The 22,870-nt window shown below is 42.3% G+C and overlaps 2 pseudogenes; one reads left to right on the top strand and one right to left on the bottom strand.

Annotated features, from left to right (window-relative positions):
* LOC135558266 (homeobox protein Dlx2b-like) lies at positions 1–3,564 on the top strand (annotated as a pseudogene).
* Positions 3,565–5,049: 1,485 nt separating this feature from the next.
* On the bottom strand, positions 5,050–6,043 carry LOC135558265 (methionine aminopeptidase 1D, mitochondrial-like; annotated as a pseudogene).
* Positions 6,044–22,870: the final 16,827 nt, after the last annotated feature.

The raw sequence follows: 22,870 nt of genomic DNA, 5'->3' as shown, positions 1-22,870 counted from the left end.
ATGCACGAATCACAGGAATCTCCAAACCATACCGATTTCAACTGCTACAGGGGGCAATTTCTTCCCTAACCAACTGCATCAGCTCCAGTTTGAAGTCAATTAGTTTCTTCCTGGTGGTTATAATGGGAATAACGGTGACTACAGTCCTGAGATTTATGAGTTTGGGTTCCCAACCTCTTATGATTGTTATGGATCATATACGGGCTCTTCCTCTCTCACCGCGGACACAGGTGCGTAACGTGATTCATATCTATTGTATAATCTAACCTGTTTATTCCGGTGTGGATGTGCCCATGATCACTGAATTTCACCGTTTTCTGCTCCCAAGTTTGTATGCATCAATTACGCACAAGCACATCCAAACCTGACAGCTAAGGGGGCAATACACTCCTTTTTAGAAGATGAACATAAAGCTATTTGTTCTTTCTCACAGAAAGATGAGAAGGATCCAGATGTCAGAATGATACATATTGATCATTAAATGACACTGTCTGCTCCAAAATGTGGATAAATCAATACCAAGCAATTAAGCACAATTATGCACATCCACAAGTGAGAGCAAGGCAGCAGTCAATTAAGTGGAGAGGGCAGAACAGTAAGAAAGCCAAAGCCAAAACTCTCCTTTTATGACTAGCCTATACTTTCCATTTTAGTAGCCTATGATGTGGCAATTTCTGTACTTTTCAGAAACATTGTGTTGGTTCTTTATGCCAGGTTTTGTTTTAAACCTAGTGCACAGGCTATATTGTGTAAATCAATGATAGGGTTACCTCCCGTGAACAGACCAAATAACACAATATTTTAGTTCTGGGTTAACTGATATTAATGACAGGCCTGCTAATGATCATACACATTTTCTCAGAGAAAGAGAAGGAGACAGAAGTCAGAATGGTAAAGGGCAATCCAAGGAAAGCCCGGACTCCTAGAACAATCTACTCCAGCCTGCAGCTGTGTGTGCTCCAGAGCATATTCCGAATTAGGCAGTATCTGGCGCTACCTGAACGTGCGGAGATCGCCACGTCACTGGGACTCACACAAACACAGGTGCGCTATGTTAATTTTCTGACCATGATGGAGGATTTTAAATAGCATTATATTCATTAAGTTAAATATATTTCATACAGTTGAAGTCGGAAGTTTACATACACCTTAGCCAAGTACATTTAAACTCAGTTTTTCACAATTCGTAACATTTAATCCTAGTAAAAATTCCCTGTTTTAGGTCAGTTAGGATCACCACTTTATTGTAAGAATGTGAAATGTCAGAATAATAGTAGAGAGAATTATTTATTTCAGCTTTTATTTCTTTCATCACATTCCCAGTGGGTCTGACTTTTACATACACTCAATTCATATTTGGTAGCATTGCCTTTAAATTGTTTAACTTGGGTCAAACGTTTCGGGTAGCCTTCCAAAAGCTTCCCACAATAAGTTGGGTGAATTTTAGCCCATTCCTCCTGACAGAGCTGATGTAACTGAGTCAGGTTTGTAGGCCTCCTTGCTCGCACATGCTTTTTCAGTTCTGCCCACAAATTTTCTGTGGGATTGAGGTCAGGGCTTTGTGATGGCCACTCCAATGCCTTGACTTTGTTGTCCTGAAGTCATTTTGCCACAACTTTGGAAGTATGCTTGGAGTCAAGCTTTAACCAAGCTTTAACATCCTGACTGATGTCTTGAGATGTTGCTTCAATATATCCACATCATTTCCCTTCCTCATGACGCCATCTATTGTGTGAAGTGCACCAGTCCCTCCTGCAGCAAAGCACCCCCACAACATGATGCCGCCACCCCCATGCTTCACGGTTGAGATGGTGTTCTTCGGCTTGCACGCCCTCCCCCTTTTTTCCTCCAAACATAACGATGGTCATTATGGCCAAACAGTTCTATTTTTGTTTAATCAGACCGGAGGACATTTCTCCAAAAAGTATGATTTTTGTCCCCATCTGCAGTTGCAAACCATTATCTGGCTTTTTTTATGGCAGTTTGGGATTGATTTGCGTTGTCTCTAGGAGACAACGCATTTCCTTCCTGAGCGGTATGACGGCTGCGTGGTCTCATGGTGTTTACACTTGCATACTATTGCTTGTACAGATGAACGTGGTACCTTCAGGCATTTGGAAATTGCTCCCAACGAGGAACCAGACCTGTGGAGGTCTACAATTTTTTTCTGAGGTCTTGGCTGATTTCTTTTGATTTTCCCATGATGTCAAGCAAAGAGGCACAGAGTTTGAAGGAAGGCCTAAAAAATACATCCACAGGTTCACCTCCAATTGACTCAAATTATGTCAATTAGCCTATCAGAAGCTTCTAAAGTCATGACATTATTTCCTGGAATTTTCCAAGCTGTTTAAAGGGACAGTCAACATAGTGCATGTAAACTTTTGACCTACTGGATTTGTGATACAGTGAATTATAAGTGAAATAATCTGTCTGTAAACAATTGTTGAAAAAATGACTTATGTCATGCAACAAGTAGATGTCCTAACCGACTTGCGAAAACTATAGTATGTTAACAAGAAATTTGTGGAGTGGTTGAAAAACAAGTTTTAATGACTCCAACCTAAGTGTATGTAAACTTTCGACTTCAACTGTAGGTGCACTTAAAGGACAAGTCCAATATAATGTCAAAAAATATCCCGATAGTTGTTCTCTCATTCAAGCAAATCTCCTTGCTGGAGATGTAAGGTACTTGACTGGAGGTAGCAGTGCGCTTGTACATATGATGGGAATTTCAAACATCCCCTATACTTGTGCATGTCTACTCCTCTCCCTGCATGTCTACTCCTCTCCCTGCATGTCTACTCCTCTCCCTGCATGTCTACTCCTCTCCCTGCATGTCTACTCCTCTCCCTGTATGTCTACTCCTCTCCCTGCATGTCTACTCCTCTCCCTGCATGTCTACTCCTCTCCCTGTATGTCTACTCCTCTCCCTGTATGTCTACTCCTCTCCCTGCATGTCTACTCCTCTCCTTGCATGTCTACTCCTCTCCCTGCATGTCTACTCCTCTCCCTGTATGTCTACTCCTCTCCCTGCATGTCTACTCCTCTCCCTGCATGTCTACTCCTCTCCCTGCATGTCTACTCCTCTCCCTGCATGTCTACTCATCTCCCTGCATGTCTACTCCTCTCCCTGCATGTCTACTCCTCTCCCTGCATGTCTACTTCTCTCCCAGGTGAAGATCTGGTTCCAGAACCGTCGCTCCAAGTTGAAGAAGATGTGGAGAAACGGGCAGATGCCACCAGGACAGCAGGAGACCCCCTGTGACTCCCGTCAGTCCAGCAGCTCTCCTCGACCAACAGTGGTGCACTGGGGCCCCCAGAATCACAGGATTACAGAGATAAGCAAAGAGTGGGACTTTAGGCCTCCGAACACAAGCGCCCCATCCTTTTACCGTAACTACTCTTGGTACTCATCTGACTGTGGCACTCTCCCAGCTGAATCCCGTACTACATCAGCAATCTAGTCCTACAGATGATGTGGGGTCAATTTACGGGACCAAAGATACTGAAAACCTGCAAAAGGGAAAAGCTGTATGTGTATGTTGTACTCCAATGTTTGACTAGTTTATTTCAATTAATTCCTACACGTTTGAGATTAACGTTGTTGAGATTCAATATTGTGTAACAAATGTGCCATGTTGTACAGAAAGGAAGAATGTAGCCTATGGAATTTATCCTCTACGGGATCGGTGTCCCTAAACCGGGACGGTTGCTGTTAACGTGCGCTAATGTGACTAGAATGACGTTGTAAGTAACAGCCAACTGTCCAGGACATAGACATGTCTTATATGGGCAGAAAGCTTAAAATCTAACTGCACTGTCCAATTTACAGTAGCTATTACAGTGAAAATATACCATGCTATTGTTTGAGGAGAGTGCACATCAAAACGCTTTTACCATGGCAATTGGTTTGATACATTCACCACTGAAGGTAAATAATGTACTTCCATTCAGTAACCTTGCTCTGATTTGTCATCCTGAGGGTCCCAGAGATAAAATGTAGCATAGTTTTGTTTGATAAATCCATTTCGATATTCAAATGTAGGAACTAAAGTTTGAACCCCTGTTTTCTCTGGGCCCACACCCACACCACCCACATATCTAAATGTGTGAAAGTTTGTGTCTTTTCTGTAGTGAAGCTAATTATACATCATGTATGACATTCCTGGGAGGGTGTAAACTTAATTTCTTTATTACAATTGCATTTTGTATGTTCTCTATAGTTATGTACTTGAAGATGTATCAATTGATGAATTCGGCTCATTTGGAAAAACTCCTGGCAGACTGAAACTTGCACACACACTGCTGCCATCTGGAGGCCAAAATCTAAATTGCGCCTAAACTCCTATCTGATAATATGGCCTTTCTCTTGCATTTCAAAGATGATGGAACAGATCTAATGTGTTATATTCTCCTATATTAATTTCACATGTCCACAAACTTTAAAGTGTTTCCTTTCCAATGGTATCAAGAATATGCATATCCTCGCTTCAGGTCCTGAGCTACAGGCAGATAGATTTGGGTATGTCATTTTAGGTGATAAAAAAAGGGGGGGTAAGATCCTGAAGAGGTTTTAAAGGGATAGTGCAAGATTTTGGCAATCAACCCCTCTTTATACTTACCCAAAGTCAGATGTACTCATGGATACCATTTTTATATCTCTGCGTGCAGTTTGAAGGAAGTTACTAACTAGCGCCAGTGCAATGACTGGCAGTCTATTGGAACAGCTAGACTTCCAGTCAATGTGCTAATAATAGTTAGCATTTGTGCTAACGCTACTGTAGTACCTATGACTTAATCGGACTCTGGGTAAGTAGAAAAAGGCCTTGACTGACAAAATCCTACCCGATCCCATTAAAATACATCGCGTCAGTAGAATCAGTCTCCTCAGTGATATAAATAGGACATGGTTCCTAATTGAACAAGAGCGAGTACAAAATAAGTCGCTAACAATGTAGAGTTGGAGGTTGATGTCATTAGAGATTATTAGTAGATCAGAAAATATTATGAAACCAAACACAGCATCAATAACATCACATCACGACATAATCAGCCCAGTAGACGTACGATACTCTGCAAACCTTGCAGTCCTAACAACGTTAACACAGGATAATCTTATGATGATGTCAATCATAGCAAATAATGTGCTCCTCTGATTGAAATCAATTTGATTTCATGAATCGAAAAGTCCTAGTCCAAATAAATTATAGCAACATTGACGACATATTGTTTCCAAATATTTTGTTAGACAAAAAGAGTGAAATGTCAATTAGGATATTTTGCAACATTAACACACACACTCACTAAAGTTGACATCAATACACACTGATATACATAGGAAATGTGACAGACCTATAGTGAAATACATCCCTTCACCCATGGTCATATCATTGTCATTAGCTGTCTGATGAAAGAGATATTTAGGATTTGTCCAACATAGAGTAGGTGAACCACAGAAAACTGTTGCTGTGTTATACTTACCGTGATGCAAAATGACTGGGTGGCCATGGAAGTAGGAGCCTATTCCTTGTCCAATAAAGTAGGGGCATGGCATGGAAACCATTGGAGTGGGTTATACCACTGTAGGGACAGTAGATTACACAAAACAACAGAGGTATCCTGTGTGTGTGTATCTGATAGTGTTTTCTATAACACACAGTGGAGCCCAAGGTTTACAGACAGCGATAGCCTCGTCTCTATACTTCCTGGCTGTCTCTGCTCGCTTTTGCCCAACCTCGTCCACACAGCCTATCAGGAATGTCTAGGAGGTGTCACCACGGTAACCCTCCAGATAGACCTGATGAATGGGGGAGGGGGATCAGGAATGTGGATTGTGCATAAGAGGGATAAAACTCAAGGTCAAATCAACGTTGATAATGTCTCCGTCTTGTAGTTGTCGGGTGTCAGGTATGCCATGGCAGACCACGTTATTGACGAGGTGCAGACTGATTTGGGGAAACCGCCATATCTCAGGAGGGGAAGGGTATGCGTTGTGACGAATCGTCTCCTGGTGGACGATGAAACCTATCTCCTCTGTCGTCATGCCAAACTGGGGTCAGAGATGAAAACAAGGATGTTATTAACTTGAAATGTCTTACTCTATCTCACTATATCACAGGATATACTCCCGCTAGCACAGCAGGCTGCTAGCTTGCACACAGTGTCGCTTCCGCCTGCTATGCACCAGAGAAAACCCGTGCCCGAAAGGCGGGGGCGAAGGACAAAGTCTACGGGTCGCCCCCCACTAACACAGTAGGAGGGAGGCTGGGGCGAGACAGTAGCTGTGTTCGAATACCCATACTACATATTTAATGAGTATAAAACTACATACTATTAGTTAATTTTAGTATACTGTAAACGTACGGTATCCTTTCAGTTGAGCGTCCTCACACTTCGTCGGAAGTTGATGTTGTTGCTATGCAACCTCTTGCTAGCTTGTTAGCGTAACAAATTACTAGCTAACGTTAATTCATTATTCTGCCCTCTGGTACTCAGACGGGAGTGCTCTGAAATCGGAGTAGATAGCCAGAGCGAATTTAGGAAAGCACCCGAGTGTCCAGCTAAGCTAACAATGGCGGGATTAATCAAGTCAATAAACGTTGTGTAGTTAGTTAGATAACATATAGTTAATATACTGGCAAATGTAATGTATAAGTAGTCAAATATAACGTTAGGTAGCTAGCTAACAACATACTGCTGTAATGATATGCTATGTGGTTCGTAAGGGTAAGGGTAGCTAACAAATTGTCAGCCAACATAACTGGATAAGGTAACTTATTTGAAAAGGCATTACTTTATTACATTGCTCAATATTTTCTTAACATTTGTCATAATTAGTTAAAGCAATGAATTTGTATCAGCTCTCGTACTTCGACTGCATATTTCCTCCATTTCATTCAAATCTGGAAACAATGTGAAGCCACACCCATTTCCTGATGAATTGCATTATGGGCCCTAAAATACGGAAATAGTGTCCTCTGCGTTTATATTTCATATTTTGGAGAATTTAGTACGACATAGGTGCATGTCGCCACCTTCTGTATTGGCTATGTATCAGCCTACTATTCCGTAGTTTGAATTCATCACAAAAAAATTGCCCTGCCAACCATCCTTGCACCCATTAAAACCTCAACATCATTCCACTACTTTGGCCTCATCTGTACTTCAGTGTTGCGGTGTCATTCAGCCTGTGGTTCGATCCCATTCTTCCTTTCATCAGGCTATGTCATTATCGGCTGTGACTGGGAGTCCCATAAGGCGGTGCACAATTGTCCGGGTGAGGAGAGGGTTTGGCCAGGAGGGCTTTACTTTGCTCATCGTCCTCTAGGGACTCCTTGTGGTGTTTCCTCACATTGGTTCCGGATTAAGTGAGTGGTTGTTAAGAAGCGCTGTTTTGCGGGTCATGTTTTGGAGGACGCGTGACTCGACCTTCGCCTCTCCCTAGCTTGAGGATAAACATTTTAAAAAATGCAAATGCTAACTGACTTCTGCAGTAAAAGCATGTCCACCTAAGTACTACCTTTTCCACTGATCCCAAACATTCCTTTGCCACATGTCATGCTGCACACTTCTCACATCTAGGAATCTCCTTCCTACACACTGCTGCCACATGACCATATGCCTGACACCTTAAACACTAATGGATTTGGGATAAAAGGTATCACAGGATAATTGACACATCCTGACTTCATCAGAAGTCAGTAGTATAGTGTATTCTCTGTTTCACCATGCGCTCTCTGCGTCAGACCAAATGATGAGCGTCACAGACAATCGTCACAGGGAATCTTCAACTTCAGTTGATCCTCTTCAACACCGCACCAATACAGTTATCACTCCTTGCAATGGCGCCCTGCTCTGGAAAGGAAAAAAAGTCACAATTCTTGTCCCCAGTCAAGTGGTGTGTGGCACACGCTCCCTCTGGATGACAAAGATGCAAAAAAATCTACGATTTCACTACGAGTCACTTTCACAAATCCAACATTCCCCAGTCTCTTCTTTACCCAGCCTGACACCACATATGGATCAGCCAGAAGGCAAGGATCCATTCTCTCCAAAAAAACTGCACCTGCCACCGCAGTTAACTCACTCTTGTTCAATTTCCTTCTTTAGCTCTTCCAATTTCCTTCTGTAGGTCTTCTGTGTGATCCACCATTCCATATTTACTTATATTTTCCACTTTTCTCCTTTTTTTCCTACCAGCCATCTTACCCCCACCTCATCTGTGGGCCTCAACTCTTTCTCAAAATCCATTGGATGAGAAAGCCAGAGGCCACTCATGGATTGGATTTGCATAGATTCAATCAACATAAAATTCTGTACAAGACAAGCAAGCACACATTTTCTTCAGGAAATGTCCTTGTTTAGTTCAGTTTAGGCTATTTTTCAGTCCATGTCCCAGTCGAAGTTAACTTATTAAACAATCAAATGTTAAATGTCATAAGAGGAAAATACAATATTTTCCGAACTTCATCATCACCTTTTTATAGTGTACGAAAGCATACTTCTTGGTTTACGACCAGGGCCAGATTAAGAAATCATAGGCCCCTCGTATTGGCAACAGCCAATCTCAAGATGAGCTACAGATTACCTACAGATTGAGAGTTGAGAAAAAAATGTTTTTATTGGTTTTACAGACAGATTAGGCTTCTCTTTTCAGCATTTGCTTTGCAAACTGTACTGTTTTTGTTTTATCTGCAAAAGGCAAACAGACATCCGCAACCAACCATAGATATACAGTAGGGCGAATAAGTATTTGATACACTGCCAATTTTGCATGTTTTCCTACTTACAAAGCATGTAGAGGTCTGTAATTTTTATCATAGGTACACTTCAACTGTGAGAGACGGAATCTAAAACAAAAATCCAGAAAATCACATTGTATGATTTTTAAGTAATTAATTAGCATTTTATTGCATGACATAAGTATTTAACAGACCTGTTAGTTTTTCTTTAAGAAGCCCTCCTGTTCTACACTCATTACCTGTATTAACTGCACCAGTTTGAACTTGTTACCTGTATAAAAGACACCTGTCCACACACTCAATCAAACAGACTCCAACCTCTCCACAATGGCCAAGACCAGAGAGCTGTGTAAGGACATCAGGGGTAAAATTGTGGACCTGCACAAGTTCTGTGATGGGCTATAGGACAATAGGCAAGCAGCTTGGTGAGAAGGCAACAACTGTTGGCGCAATTATTAGAAAATGGAATAAGTTCAAGATGACGGTCAATCACCCTCGGTCTGGGGCTCCATGCAAGATCTCACCTTGTGGGGCATCAATGATCATGAGAAAGGTGAGGGATCAGCCCAGAACTACACGGCAGGACCTGGTCAATGACCTGAAGAGAGCTGGGACCACAGTCTCAAAGAAAACCATTAGTAACACACTACGCCGTCATGGATTAAAACCCTGCAGCGCATGCAAGGTCCCCCTGCTCAAGCCAGCGCACGTCCAGGCCCATCTGAAGTTTGCCAATGACCATCTGGATGATCCAGAGGAGGAATGGGAGAGGGTCATGTGGTCTGATGAGACAAAAATAGAGCTTTTTGGTCTAAACTCCACTCGCAGTGTTTGGAGGAAGAAGAAGGATGAGTACAACCCCAAGAACACCATCCCAACCGTGAAGCATGGAGGTGGAAACGTCATTATTTGGGGATGCTTTTCTGCAAAGGGGAGAGGACGACTACACCGTATTGAGGGGAGGATGGATGGGGCCATGTATCGCGAGATCTTGGCCAACAACCGCCTTCCCTCAGTAAGAGCATTGAAGATGGGCCGTGGCTGGGTCTTCCAGCATGACAACAACATGAAACACACAGCCAGGGGAACTAAGGAGTGGCTCCGTAAGAAGCATCTCAAGGTCCTGGAGTGGCCTAGCCAGTCTCCAGACCTGAACCCAATAGAAAATCTTTGGAGGGAGCTGAAAGTCCGTATTGCCCAGCAACAGTCCCGAAACCTGAAGGATCTGGAGAAGGTCTGTATGGAGGAGTGGGTCAAAATCCCTGCTGCAGTGTGTGCAAACCTGGTCAAGAACTACAGGAAACATATGATCTCTGTAATTGCAAACAAAGGTTGCTGTACCAAATATTAAGTTCTGCTTTTCTGATGTATCAAATACTTATGTCATGCAATAAATTACTTAAACATCATACAATGTGATTTTCTGGATTTTTGTTTTAGATTCCGTCTCTCACAGTTGAAGTGTACCTATGATAAAAATTACAGACCTCTACATGCTTTGTAAGTAGGAAAACCTGCAAAATTGGCAGTGTATCAAATACTTGTTCTCCCCACTGTATAATTCGTTGATGGCAGTTCCCATTCAAGTCAGGACTGGCATACATTGCTAGTGTACCCATGAGTTCAACAGTGAAATTGCCAGGGTAAGAGGTTACAAAACCTTACTATGGATTATATGTCTATGGCTACAAGGAACAAGCTGTAGCCGATATTTGGCGTGCATACTGCCCAAACTGCGGCCTTCCCGAATCTAGGCATACAGGTAACTGCAAAAATAAAGGAAACACTTGAGTAAACAAGGGATACAAAGTATATGTTATGGTGTGGGGTGCATTCTCCTGGCATGGTTTAGGTCCACTTGTACAATCTATGCCAAGAAGCATTAAAGCTGTTCTGGCAGCTTGTGGTGGCACAACACCCTTTTAAAATTATATATGTTGGTGTTTCCTTAATTTTGGCAGATACCTGTATATACTTGGGATAAGTCTTAATCCACTGTTATTTTTTTAATAAACCTTTGATTGTCTGTGGCTAAATGATCCTCTCTGATATATTTATAAAATTGAGAGCGGGATCCTGTAGTTGGATTTAAAAAAATAGCGTTTATTTAAAAAAATCTTGGGCCCGCAACGGGCTTGGGCCCAGCCCCTGACTCACACAATTGACAAGTCACATTTATTTATTATGCAGTTTAAAAACAAAATCAGTTACCCAATCAAGGCAGCGCCCCCCAGTTACCCATGTGGACCGCCTAACTAATCTCCTCCCCTCATCTGATGATTAGCAGAGCAGCAGCAGCAGGCTGTCTACACTCATTGAGAGTGGGATCCTGAGTCTTCCTGTGTGTTGGCGGTTGCAGTAAAAAATCAAATACATGTATACTGTCGTGTCTTTACTGTCATTAAATTGAAGACTTAGTTTTTATCAAAGATTCTCTGTCATTAGTATTATGCGATGAAACATGTAACTGTAAGTAACTAGGAAGTCGGGGCACCAAGGAAAATATTCAGATTACAAAGTGTCACAAACCGGCTCAAAGCACGTAACAAAGGGAGACAACGTGGAGATAAGGAGTAACAAAATATATATTTATTAACTAAAGCAACTTAGGAAAATATACAATGGTGTGGGTAATCAGTAATCAGTAGTGCAAGTGAGTGTTTTGCATGCATGAATGTGATAATGCAGGGTGTTGAAAGGTGCCAATGCAAACAAACAAAAGGCCACCAAGAACCACAACACAATCTACAAAGGTGTCTGCATGGAGAGTCACCTCCATGAATGTGGAAGAGGTCTATTTATCCTGGGACACACCTGGCCCAGGTGTTTCCCATGTAGCTGACGACCCTCCCCAACTCTGCCCACCGGCATCCTAATAAGGAAACAAGAACAAAGACAGAATACGGCAGACAGAGTGGGCGGGTCGTCACAAAAGTTATAATTTCCGAATATAACTTTTCAGATATTTTATATCTGATCAATTAGTCTTCGAATTAATGAATTATTTACTTTACCTCACGTCAGTCTCATTCCAAACGTCGTAAATTGTTGGTTATCTGCACGAACCTCAGTCTTCACTATGAGTCATCCATACATCAATTGTCTTAAATCATTTATTTACTATCTATGTAATTCACAGAAATGCATAAACAAACAAACAAAGTAAATATGGTGACAAGAAATGATAGAGGAATGTGTCCTAGTGGGCTAAACCGGCATGGCGGCTTGTTGTACAAAAGGGAAGTGGAGGTCGACTGAGAAGACAACGCACAGTTGATAATTATAACAATTGAAATGCTAATCCTTTGCACATGAACGCTCACTCATTCGGGAACAATTGCAATCAATCAATATATTTACACTCAGTGTGTCGTCTTGATCGTGTTGAAAAGTTAGTTTCTGTTGGAGGGTTTCCATTCTCTCTCTCTCTCTCTCTCTCTCTCTCTCTCTCTCTCTCTCTCTCTCTCGTGGGTAGTTCAGAGTGACATTCATTCATGTTGTTGTCGAATGGATGTCTCGGCGGTTGTCGTTCTTCACGTTCAATGATACCGAATTCCTAGCTACAGACTAGTAATTAATATCAAAGACTTGTTCTTATTCTGTCGGTATCGATAGTCTAAGAGTTTAACCACGTGGTAAGGTTAAAAGATTCAGCAATGGTCTGCAACCTTTGTCCTTTCGTAATGGAGAAAAACATGGTCTAGTGAGAATTTCTCAAAGTTGGGGTTTTAGGTAGGAGTTGCAGAAAAGGGCCTGTCCCAGGATGCCCGACCATAACTGTGCTCATGGGCGGTCCTCTGATTTAGTTAAATTCAAAAGGGAATTGGAGTTTCCTTCATTAAAAAGTCCAAAATCACATTACACAATTTTACAAACAGTATCATTCTGACTCATTCATCTTATACAACAATTAGATGTAAACCTCATATCTGAGGCTATTATATAAACAGCGTTATGGTAATGTGGCCGCACCGTCTCCCATGAGCCTCACCAAAATGTAAAAAACAGACCAGTTCGTAGCTGGATTCTTCACCGATGTTTTATACCTTCTCCGGAACATAAATGTTTTTCGGACCTCAAGTGGAAGAAATTCCTTTGTTCTCTATGAAACTTCACTCTCTATACTGTGTCTCTATACTGTGTGGCCATGAGGCAGGATCTTCCTGGAATGTACGACCTCTCTGACCACAGCAGCCTAGTTGAAGGAGGCAGGGAGAGGGGGATGGGGCTTGCTTTACCCAAAGAGGGCAACGTCATATATTTCTGTAATTAAAAAACAAAATGTTTTGCTGCCTCTTAGGCCACCCATGAGCCTGTGCCCAGAATCTTCAGCCCCGGTAAACCTCTGCATTAATCCGTCCCTGCATTCATCGGCCCTGCTTACGACCACACCAGCCTGAATATGTCTGATCTCAGCTAAGCAGGGACGGGCCTGGTTAGAACTTGGAGACCGCCTGAAAATGCCAGAAGCTGTAAGCTTTTTGTCCAGTAGGGTGTACTCATCTGTTGTATTATCAAGGAGCAACCCATTCATCTTTTATTCATCAAATCAAATTTGTTTTATCACATGCTCCGAAGACAACTGGACTTTACAGTGAAATGTTTACTTACAAGCTTTTTCCCAATGATTTCCAATGATGCAGCGTTAGAAGAAGAAGAAAAAAACTACAAAAACATGAGAAATAAAACACAAGAATGATGCAATACCAAGCATTAGGAACACCTTCTCATATTGAGTTGGACCTCTCCATTTTGCCCTCATAACAGCCTTAATTTGTCAGGGCAGGGACTCTATAAGATGTTGAAAGTGTTCCACAGGAATGCTGGCCCATGTTGACTCCAATGAATAGCTGGATGTTCTTTGGATGGTGGACCATTCTTGATACACACTGGAAACCCAGCAGCGTTGCAGTTCTTCACATAAACTAGTGCGCCTGGCATCTACTACCAAACCCTGTTCAAAGGCACTTCAATATTTTGTCTTTCCAATTCACATTCTGAATGGTATAAGCTAGAGGGCGACCGAATATGATTTTTCAACGCCAATACCGATACCGATTATTGGAGGACCAAAAAAGCCGATACCGATTAATCGGACGATTTAAAAAAAATAAGTATTTGTAATAATGACAATTACAACAATAATGAATGAACACTTATTTTAACTTAATACTGTATAATACATGAATAAAATCAATTTAGCCTCAAGTAAATAATGAAACATGTTCAATTTGGTTTAAATAATGCAAAAAAAAGTGTTTTTCTCAGACCTACTCCCCGTAGGCTGGCTCATCTCTGTTGGTGATTGGCCTACCACCGTCGTATCATCATCGTCGTATCATCAGCAACCTTATCAGCAAACTTAATGATGGTGTGTTGGAGTCATGCATGCCCACGTATGTGGGTGAACAGGGAGTACAGGAGGAGACTAAGCACACACCACTGTCGGGCTTCCGTGTTGAGGGTCAGCGTGGCGGAGGTGTTCTTGCCTATCCTCACCCCATAGGTGCAGCTCGTCAGAAAGTCCAGGATGCAGTTGCAGAGGGAGGTGACCAGTCCCAGGGTCCTGAGCTCACGTGTATGCATGCTTAGTCCCCTCCTGTACTACCTGTTCACCCACAAATGAGTGGCCGCGCAAGACTCCAACACCATTGTTAAGTTTGCCGACGATGAGATGGTGGTAGACCTGATCATTGATGATGCGACAGCCTATAGGGAGGAGAGCAGAGACCTGGCAGTGTGGTGCCAGGACAACAACCTCTCCCTCAATGTCAGCAAGACAAAGGAGCTGATTGTGAACTACAGGAAAATGTAGGGCCGAGCACGCCCCAATTCACATCGAGTGGGCTGTAGTGGAGCGGGTCGAGAGCTTCAAGTTCCTCTGTGTCCACATCACTAAGGATCTATCATGGTCAAAACACACCAACACAGTCGTGAAGAGGGCACTACAACGCCTCAGGAATCTGAAAGGAACTGGCAAGACCCCTCAGATCCTCAAAAAGTGATATAGTTGCACCATTGGGAGCATCTTGACCGGCTGCATCACCGCTTGGTATGGCAACTGCTTCACATCCAACCAAACGCAAGATGCTACAAAGGGTCCAATACATCACGGGGAACGAGCTCCCTGCCATCCAGGATCTCTCTCACACACACACACACACACACACGCAACAGAATAAATGTTTGCTGTTATTCTTTTTATCTCACTCTTAACAACTTAACAGCTCTGGCTGCTCCATGCAGACTGGCAGCTCCTTGCAGACTGGCAGCTCTAGCTGCTCCATGCAGACTGGCAGCTCTGGCCGCTCCATGCAGACTGGCAGCTCCTTGCAGACTGGCAGCTCTAGCTGCTCCATGCAGACTGGCAGCTCCTTGCAGACTGACAGCTCTAGCTGCTCCATGCAGACTAGCAGCTCAGGCTGTTCCGAACAGGCAGGCTGGTGCCATGTAAGCCGGCCCAAGGAGACGCACTGGGGACCAGATGCGTAGAGCCGGCTTCATGGCATTTGGCTCGACGCTCAATCTAGCCCGGCCGATACGCGGAGCTGAAATATACCGCACCGGGCTATGCACCCGCACTGGGGACACCGTGCGCACCACTGCATAACACGGTGCCTGCCAGGTCTCTCTAGCCCCCCGATAAGCACAGGGAGTTTGCGCAGGTGTCCTACCTGACGCAGCCATACTCCCTGATAGCCCCCCCCCAAGAATTTTTTGGGGCTGATTCCCGGGTTTCCATCCACGTTGCCGTGCTGCCTCCTCATACCAGCGCCTCTCCGCTTTAGCCGCTTCTAGTTCCTCCTTGGGGCGGCGATATTCACCAGGCTGAGCCCAGGGTCCTTTTCCTTCCAGTTCCTGTTTCCTCTTCGCCTGCTGCACCTTTGGGCGGCTACACTCCCCTGGTTTAGCCCAGGGTCCTCTCCCGTCAAGGATTTCCTCCCATGTCCAGAAATCCTTAATACGCGGCTCCTCTTTGGGCTGCTCCTGCCTGTTGACACGCTGCTCGGTCCGTGTGTGGTGGGTGATTCTGTAATGACGTTCTTCATTTGTCGCAAGAAAGTCGGACCGAAATGCAGCGTGTTGGTTACTCATGTTTATTAGTGAAACAAACAACGGAACTATACATGAAATAACTAATAAATACAAAACAACAAAACGGAACGTGAAACCTATTACAGCCTATCTGGTGAACACTACACAGAGACAGGAACAATCACCCACAAAATACAAAGCGAAACCCAGGCTACCTAAATACGGTTCCCAATCAGAGACAACGAGAATCACCTGACTCTGATTGAGAACCGCCTCAGGCAGCCAAACCTATGTAACACACACCCCTAATCAGCTACAATCCCAATAACTAAAAAACCCCACTAAGAATACAACAAACAATAAACCCATGTCACACCCTGGCCTGACCAACTAATTAACTAAAACACAAAATACTAAGACCAAGGCGTGACACTGGGTCTGTGCTTTATCAATAGTTGGTTGCGGGGGACTCTTTGGGGAGATTCACCCATTGCTCACCAATTGGCCACAGCACAGTAGACTATATGATTACAAACATTGACCCTTTCTCTCTCAGTTCATTCACCGTCAAGCCACTAACACCTCTGTCTGATGACAGCCAAATTACGTTGTTCCTCAAAAGAACACGGAAACAACCACACATTCACAGCCCAGTACGCTGTACAACATCTGAAATTCATACAGATGGGCCCAAAACAGCACGGAAAAGTACCAGAAAGCAACCTGGAACCAAAATATCCAAACACTCTTTGATAACATTCTGGATAGCACATTCACTCACAGTAAAGAAGGCATCAATCTAGCAGTAAAAAACATAAACCACATATTCAGGCAAACAGCAAAAGAAGCACAACTGAAATTGATCAAAAAAATACATTTAAAAAAGACCACAGATGACAGCTGGTTTGATGCAGTTTGTAAAATTATAAGGAAAAAACTAGCCAACCAGACCCAAATAATGGTGAATTACGCCTTCATTACTGTGAGACTTTAAAACTCTATAAGCATACACTCAGAACCAAAAAAGCGCAGCACAACAGCAAGCAGCTGACACTAATTGTGAAGTCCATAAACACAAACAACTTCTGGCAAAATTTGAGAATTTTTAAAAATAAATCTAAACAAGAGGAATTAGCGATACAGAATGGTGACATATGGACAACCCATTTTAAAACACTATGGAACACCATTCAAATTGATGCAAACGCAGAACAATGCCAAATTCATGAGAAGTTGGATAGATTAGAAAAATCTATAAAGGACAATCAAAATCCATTGGACTCCCCAATTACTGACCAATAAGAAACTTCAGGCCCTCAAATTTAAAAAAGCATGCGGACCTGATGGCATCCTAAATGAGATGCTCAAGTTTAGTAGTGCAAAATTTCAATGGCTATATTAAAACGGTTTAATTTGATCCTGAGTGTAGGTTATTTCCCTGACATCTAGAATCAATGACTCATAACCCAAATCTTTAAGAACGGAGACAAATGTGTCCCCAACAATTACAGAGGTATTTGTGTGAACAGCAGCCACGGGGAAGGTTTTCTGTAGTATTATAAATGTAAGAGTTCTAAACTTCCTTAATTAATAAGCACAATGTTTTGAGTAAAAGCTAAATTGGATTTATACTAAAACATCGCATGACCTATCATATTTATACCCTACACACCCTGATAGATAAAAATGTCCACCAAAATAATACCAACATGTATGCTTTCTTTATCGACTTCCAAAAAGCATTTGATTCTATTTGGCATACAGGACTGTTCTACAAAGTTATTGGAAGTGGTGTAGGGGGTAAAATATATTAAATAATTAAATCAATGTATACTGGCAATACGTGCAGCATCAAAATTGGCAAGAAAATAACAGAATTCCTTAACCAGGGGCGGGGCCTTCGCCAGGGTTGCAATCTGAGCCCTGCACTCTTCAATATTTACATAAATGAATTGGCCACTATTCTAGTAAAAAACCTCAGCCCCTGGTGTTAGTCATTCAGAGGTTCAGAGGTTAAATGCCTGCTCTTCGCAGATGACCCATGCCTACTGTCACCCACACCACCTGGGCCCTGGCAATAAACTGGCAATTTTCCAGAGAAGATCCAGATCTCATGGAATTAGACAAAAGTTCTCAATTGGTACAAAATATATAGAGTACTGCACGCACTGTAATTACTTATGTTTAAAAATAAGCTCAACGGACACCTTAATGATGCAGTGAATGAACTGAGAGAGAAAGCACGCAACGCATTCTACGACATTAAAAAACTAATTCAAATTGAAATGCCTATTGAAATTTGTCTAAAACAAATTGAATGTGTCATTGAACCAATTGCACTTTATGGCAGCGAGATGTGGGGTCCACTTGCAAAACAAGATTTAACCCAATGGGAAAAACACCCCATTGAAACCCTGCATGCAGAGTTCTGTAAGATTCTCCTACATGTCCAGAGGAAAATGTGGGAGCAAACGGTACATATATGGATAAACATAATACTGTAGAGCAAAGGTGTACATTAGACCACAAGGGGAAGGGGACACACTTAGAGTGCATTTGCCATTCTGTAAAAACAGGAAACCAAAAAATAACAGACGTAATGGCCAAAGCCATAAAATGCATAAATGTTTAGGGTAAAATGCATTGTCTATTGTAGAGGACAGGAAACCAAAGCAAGGCCATGAGAGCATAGGACAGCTGGACATACCGAGGTCAGAGGGACACACAAAGGAGGGGGTCAGCCAAATGACCAACTGATGGACTATAGACATAGTACATATATTATTTTTAGGACATGAAGATGCTGAAGGAATGTTAGAAGAGACACATAGTCTACGAGTCCTAATAAGGACAGACATACAAAAGAACACACCAAGCTAAACCTAAGGGGCCCATAGGATAAGATGGGCATGTATTATTTTTGGGACATGAAGAGGTCCTGCCACCATTATAACTTAACTGAAAGCAGATTTGGGCGTGAACAAGCAGGAAGCACAGATAGAAAGATAATGGTGGCAGATGGATTGAGGGAAGTAACTTCATTTGCATGTGAGATGGACTCATGTTGTATGTGTATAAATACAGAGCCAGAGCTTAGGGAAGGGAGTTTTTCTGCGGACCGGCTCGGCTTCTGATACTGTATGTTTGTATTAAAAGCCTATATTGAATTCACAAGTTCTTGTAAGTGTTATATTTTGAAACGATTCTCCACGACAAAAACTACAAACAATGCATGCAGGACAGAATTAGGCCAATATCCACTAGTAAAAAAATATTTTAAAATGAGCAATTAAGTTTTGGAAACATCTAAAATACAGTGCAATGCAATGCCAAGAGCTGAGCAGAGAAAAGAGTCCCCTCATCCAGCTGAGTTCACAAACCTGTTCTACTAACACACTGAAGTCTCAGGGCCACAACATCCAATCAATCAGAATTAACCAAATTACATCAAAGTCAAAACAAATCTACATTACTTATTGGGAAACACAAGCACAAAGCAAAATGCAGTGCTATCTGGCCCTAAAATGACAGTACACCGTGGCAAACTATTTGAACATGGTTCTTGATCAAAACCTTAGAAAAACCTTGACAAAATACAGGCTCAGCGAGCACAGCCTTGCCATTGAGAAGGGTAGACACATGAAAACATGGCTCCCTCTAGAGGAAAGGCTGTGCAACCACGGCACCACAGCAGAACCGGAGACAGCTGCATTTCCTGACAAAATGTTTAAAAAAATATATAAAACAATTAGAGAGTGTAATTTCCCTAAATGTGAAACCTTTTTTCCTCTGATGAGGATAGGCTACCCGTCCTGTTGGGGGAGGATGCAGAGAGCTGTGGGTTGGCAGCGCACTACATTGCTGCCTGCCATGAGAGAGAGAGAGAGAGAGAGAGAGAGAGAGAGAGAGAGAGAGAGAGAGAGAGAGAGAGAGAGAGAGAGAGAGAGAGAGAGAGAGAGAGAGAGAGAGAGAGAGAGAGAGAGAGAGAGAGAGAGAGAGAGAGAGAGAGAGAGAGAGAGAGAGAGTCCGTGTTAAACTGATGTCAGATCAGCGGAAAGGGGGAAAGTTTACACACAGTGTTTCAAATTTGGTTTATGATTTTTATTCAACATGGTGAACAATGGGATGTGAACAACTTGGAATTTGAAATGAGACCCTATAGACAATCTAGCAAACAGAATATTTAGTTGGCCTTCACAATGTAAAGGATTACAGCATTTGGATTAGGTTTATTATTGGATTATTGCTTCAGGGTTTCCAGTCTATCAGGTTGTGTGAGTTTCAGTCTCAGAGAGAACCTATACAGGCCATGAAATTATTGGTTGACATCGGGCTGGGCCCAAGCCCGTAGACGGCCCAAGAGGCAAAAAAAATAAAAAATAAAAAAACATTTAAATGTATAATTGTTTTTTTTATCCAACTACATGAACCCACTCTCAATGTTCAAAATACAGCAGAGTGCAAAATTTAGGAACAGATGATCAATAGTTTATAAAAAATAACTGGAATAAATTTTATCACAAGCACATACATGTATCTGCCAAAATTAAGGAAACACCAAAATAAAGTGTCTTAAAATGGTGTTGCGCCACCACGAGCTGCCAGAACAGCTTCAAAGTGCCTTGGCATAGATTCTACGAGTAGACATAAACCATGTAGAGGAAACTGCATCCCACACCATAACATATACTTTGTATCCCTTGTTAACTCAAGTGTTTCCTTTATTTTGGCAGTTACATGTATGCCTACAATCAGGAAGGCTGCAGTTTGGGCAGTATGCACGCCAAATATAGGCTACAGCTTGTTCCTTGTGGCCATAGATTTATAATCCATAAAAGGGTTTTTGTAACATCTTACCCTGGCAATTTGACTGTTAAACTAATGGGTACAGTAGCAATGAATGCCAGTCCTGATTTGAATGGAAAGTGCCATCTATAGATTATATTTCTATGGTTGATTGGGGCTGTCGGTTTTCGCATTGCAGATTTATTTATATTTGTATGTATATTTTAGAAATCAGAAGACTAATCTGTCTGTGGAACTAATAGAAACCATTTTTTTCCCAACACCTCCCAATTTGTAGCTAACAGCAGCACTATTTTTCAAAGTAGCTCATTTTGAGATAGGCTATTGCCAAGATGAGGGGCCTATGATTTCTTAATCCGGTCTTGGCTGAGTAAAGACAAGAAGTATGCTTTGATAACCTATAAAAAGGCGATGATGCTCAGGAATAGACTGTATTTTCCTCTTAAGACATTTAATATTTTATTGTTCAATAAATTCACTTCGACTTGGACTGATAAATGAAAATAAGTAATAATACATTAAATAAAAAAGCGCGCTCTGGTGCAATTTGAGACGATTGCATCAAACCCACTAGTCTAGTGTAGTGTGTCCATCTGTCTTTTTGTGCTTAAAGGTTGGGGCGTGTCGTGTGTTAATTTAGCTGTAGTAATCACGTGACAACATTCCACGGTTTGAGCATTCCATGGGTGATGTAATGATACGTTTATTGCACGGATTTGAAATGTGAGCATGAAATTAGACCACTACCTCACTGACCGCTATTCAGATCAATTAACCTGGTCACACCAAAAAAAATGTAGTATGGGAAAACGAATAATAAACCAGGTGTATTCCAGGTGTATTCTGCATGCATAGCCCCTTAGGCATACAGGTAACTGCCAAAAATAAAGGAAACGCTTGAGTAAACAAGGGATACAAAGTATATGTTATGATGTGGGGTGCATTCTCCTGGCATGGTTTATGTCTACTTGTAGAATCTATGCCAAGGCACTTTTAAAGCTGTTCTGGCAGCTAGTGGTGATACAACACCCCTTTACAGTTTTTTACAATCGCTAACAGGCAGAGGAGTAACTGGATCAGGCAGAGGACAAGCTGGATCAGGCAAAGGCGTAGTCGGACCAGGACAAGGGAGAAGGAGAGGTAGGGGGAGAGGAGTAAGAATGCGTGGTGGTGTTCAAAGGAGAGTAAGAGCTGTTGTCACTGATGAAATAAGAGCCACCATCATAGACCCTGTGATAAACCGTGTTCTATCACTGAGAGAGACTGGTGAAAAAGTCCAGCCTAATACTATGGTCTATCACTGAGAGAGGCTGGTGAAAGAGTCCAGCCCAATCTCAGATGGTCAACCTTGGCTTCCATTATCCAGAATTTTCAGCAAACCAACAGGTAAGTAATGCATTTCACAAAGGCTTCTTTTATCATTACTGTTGCTATGTCCACAGTAACTGTAGGCCACCAGTCCCAATGCAAATACACGTTGTATTTTTGTTCCTCTAAAGGATGCAACGTATTCCTCTCTCTGGGGGAGAAGTGGAAAGCTCATCAGTGAAAACCAAGATCATGCCATTGTAGGATTGGTCATTGCTGACAATGCAATTAAAACTGAGAGAAATTCAGACTAGAATTGTAGAGGACAACTTGGTATTTCACAGTGTGGAAAGCATCAGGCTCCCATCACTCAGACTCTGACCAAACACAGAGTTGGAATGAAACAGTTGTACACAGTTCCTTTTGAAAGGGACAGTGAGTGGGTTAAGTAACTCCGGCACCAATACGTCCAGGTATGGTGTGCATCCAATATGTCTTGTTCTATAGTGAGTTTTACACTATGCTACTCTACATGTAAACATGGGTTACAGTACATATAGTAGGACACACTGAAAATAATTGACACATAGTGTTTGATTTCTTTCAGATTCATGGAGTTGGAGGCTAATCAGACCACACATTAAATAATGTATGTAGAGGAGGCAGGGTTTAACCTTTCAAAAACACATCGGTGGGGAAGAAACGTCATCGGGAAAAGTTCATGTGCCCGGTCAGAGAGGAGCAAATATCACAATGTGTGCTGCAATCTCGAGTGCTGGTTTGGTCCTGCAGAAATGCCAGATTGGTCCCTACAACACTGAGCACTTTCTTTTGTTTTAAGATGACCTCCACCAACAACTGGTGCCAGAAGCAGAAAGGGAACAGCTGGGAGGAAACGTGAGGACATTTACGATTGCATGGGACAATGTAGCATTCCACCAATCACAAACTGGTCTGCAGCCCATCCAAAAATGGTTTCC

The sequence above is a fragment of the Oncorhynchus masou genome, chromosome 17 (assembly GCF_036934945.1).
Source record: "Oncorhynchus masou masou isolate Uvic2021 chromosome 17, UVic_Omas_1.1, whole genome shotgun sequence".
NCBI classification, from domain to species: domain Eukaryota; kingdom Metazoa; phylum Chordata; class Actinopteri; order Salmoniformes; family Salmonidae; genus Oncorhynchus; species Oncorhynchus masou.
The sequence above is the reverse complement of the archived record's forward strand: the minus strand, read 5'-3'. Positions and strand labels throughout refer to the sequence as shown.